This window comes from Charadrius vociferus, unplaced genomic scaffold, assembly GCF_000708025.1.
Source record: "Charadrius vociferus isolate BGI_N301 unplaced genomic scaffold, ASM70802v2 scaffold12, whole genome shotgun sequence".
Lineage (NCBI taxonomy): Eukaryota > Metazoa > Chordata > Aves > Charadriiformes > Charadriidae > Charadrius > Charadrius vociferus.
In genome coordinates, this window is record NW_009647422.1 from 429,620 (window position 1) to 432,355 (window position 2,736).

Here is a 2,736-nt window from a genome sequence, read left to right on the forward strand (position 1 = left end):
CCCATCCCTGGAGGTGTTCAAGGCCAGGCTGGACGTGGCCTTGGGCAACCTGGTCTAGTGGGAGGTGTCCCTGTCTATGGCAGGGGGTTTGGAACTCGATGATCTTCAAGGTCCTTTCCAACCTAAACTATTCTATGATTCTATTATTCTATGTTTTCTTGAAGAACATTTTCACCAGACTGGAATGATTCTTAACACGATATAATTTCAGCATGCATCTCAGTGTTTTCTGTGGAAGCTTCTTTGGAGTTTTGGATATAGTTAAAGAACACACCAAATACTTTAGGCATGTAAGACGTTCCAAGCAGTGTTTTCCTGCCCTAACCAAGCATCTAAACTTGTCAGGGTCTGACCTAATCATTGTAGTCTCATTCTGTAGTTAGCAAAGAGAAATACTACTCCAGAGAATGGTTAATCTCATTCTAAAGCAAACACCTAAACCAGAGGCAATGACACATGTTCTAGGGACACCCATCTTCCTCCACTTACTTTAAGGGAATCTAAGAAGACAAGTCCTGACATAGACACTGAGCTTTTAAAGATGTCTAAAATGAGATGAGGTGAACTCCCAGGTTATTGAAGAAACACTTCAAACTATCAAGAAACCAAATAAAATTGGAAACAAATCTTGACTTGGGAGAACAAATGCTTGACATTGTGCCCCTGAAATTATATACAAGGGATATTCACATCAGAGCTTGACAACCAGGACAGTTACCTTTAATATCAGGTGAAACAGTTTCATTCCTTTCTAAGCAGAGAGCCTCTTCTTTGACCACCTGCTGGAATATCTTGCATTCTGGATGGATTCCCGCAACCTCAGTGAGAGAAGGACAAAACAAACCAAGAAGTTCTGTGATTATTGGAACAAGAAGAGCCAGGTTTCTTTCCAGTTTGTACCTCCTGGCTGATACTTTGAGGTCTAAGAACGTGAAAACTCCAGCTGAAGATTTTTCTGCAAATAGGACATGTAAATGGCAGAAGGAGGCTGTGAACTTGTATATTTATCAATTTGTATATGCGTCTGGATATGCATACTCATATGGACTCTTCAGTGTGTCATAACAGTCAAGTTCATGTAGCACCTCTTCTCCAATCTGGACATTTCTCTCACCTTTCTGTTACACCTGTGTTTTCCCCAAAACTCAAATGGATTTCACAGTCTTTGGATCTCTACCTCTTTGTCAACTGGCCAAAGTTGGACAAATATGTCAGCTGTAGGGATATTCACACTGAGTTGCCCAAACACACATGCAGTCTGACCATATACATATTTCTTCCTCGTAAAACAAATAAAAATAAATAAATTTCTTTAAATATACATGTTGGTTCTGTTTGGTTTTTTTTTCGTTAATTATTTTGGTTGTTCTGAACTACCTATTGACAAAATATTCATAGAATTGTAAAATCATAGAATGGTTTAGGTTGGAAGGGACATTGAAGATCATCTCATTCCAACCCCCTGCCGTGGGCAGGGACATCTCCCACCAGCCCAGGTTGCTCAAAGCCCCGTCCAGCCTGGCCTTGAACACCTCCAGGGATGGGGCAGCCACAGCTTCTCTGGGCAACCTGGACCAGTGTCTCACCACTCCCTTAGTGAAAAATTTCTTCCTAATATCTAATCTAAATCTCCCCTCTTTCAGTTTAAAACCATTCCCCTTCATCCTATCACTGCACTCCCTGGTAAAGAATCCCTCCCTATCTTTCTTGTAGCCCCTTCAGGTAATGGAAGGGGCTATAAGGTCTCCCTGGAGCCTTCTCTTCTCCAGGCTGAACAACCCCAACTCTCTCAGCCTCTCCTCGCAGCAGAGGTACTCCAGCTCTCAGATCATCTTTGCTGCCCTTCCTATTTTGATTCGTGGGAGCTCCCAAGAATCAACTTTTCTTAATTGGAGGAATTAGCCCTACATGTGAAAATAAAGTCTTAATTACTCTTCAGGAGGGTGTGCCTGCTCTGCTTTGATGCTGGTACTATTAGAGTGGGCTCTGGTCTTCTTTGAAACTTTGAGATTACTGTGCCATACAAATCACCCTACTGAGAGAGCATAGGGTAAGCTCTTCCCTTTTGAATGCAGTTGGTATAATTATAAAAATAGAAGCTATAAATAGAAGCAGAAGTTTTATGTCCATTTGGGCTCAAATAAGAAGTACCGAAGTCCAAGAATTTAGAGAAAATAGAAAAATGGTAATCTTGGCCATAGTTTAATCTGAAGGATTACAAAATTTTATCACCATATTATCTGAGAATACTACACACTCCTTAGAAAGGGGCACTGTTTCCATTTTACCAGATGAAGAAATGAGAAAAAATTAATGACTTGTTTTGGGAGCTGAAGGAGTGATATTTATCTCACAGAAAGTTATCTACATTTAAACAACTAAATGGATTTCTAGACATCAGTTGTTAAGTAGGGTCTATATTCATCTTAAGTACAGATACTTAGTGTCATTTAGGTGCTGTAATGTATTAGCTTGGTCTCCGTCTCCCACTTCAGAAAGTTTCATGTCCCCTGTAGTCCTGCATCATATCTGCTGGGATTGTGAAGATGTTCCTAATGCCCTAGGACATCCCCAAATGATTGCCTCTGGAAAGGCAATTAAGTTCAGAGAAAGCATCTATAATATCAGTGCCTATGTGTGATCTTGTTATCTGAGCTTCTTTTGCAGTCCATGGATATTTAAAGGATGTCTCACTCACCCAGGAATGGCTAGCGCTGTTCAGGATGCTATAGGGTA

At 40.8% G+C, this 2,736-nt stretch overlaps 1 protein-coding gene across 1 annotated transcript in view; it reads right to left on the reverse strand.

The window, feature by feature from the left end:
• The window catches only part of LOC104282397 (vasoactive intestinal polypeptide receptor-like), a 22,293-nt gene extending 21,480 nt beyond the window's left edge, over positions 1-813 (reverse strand). Inside the window, exon 1 of the mRNA XM_009880486.1 lies at positions 719-813. The gene's annotated coding sequence lies outside the window, so the exon portion shown is untranslated. The remainder of the gene's footprint in view (positions 1-718) is intronic.
• Positions 814-2,736: the final 1,923 nt, after the last annotated feature.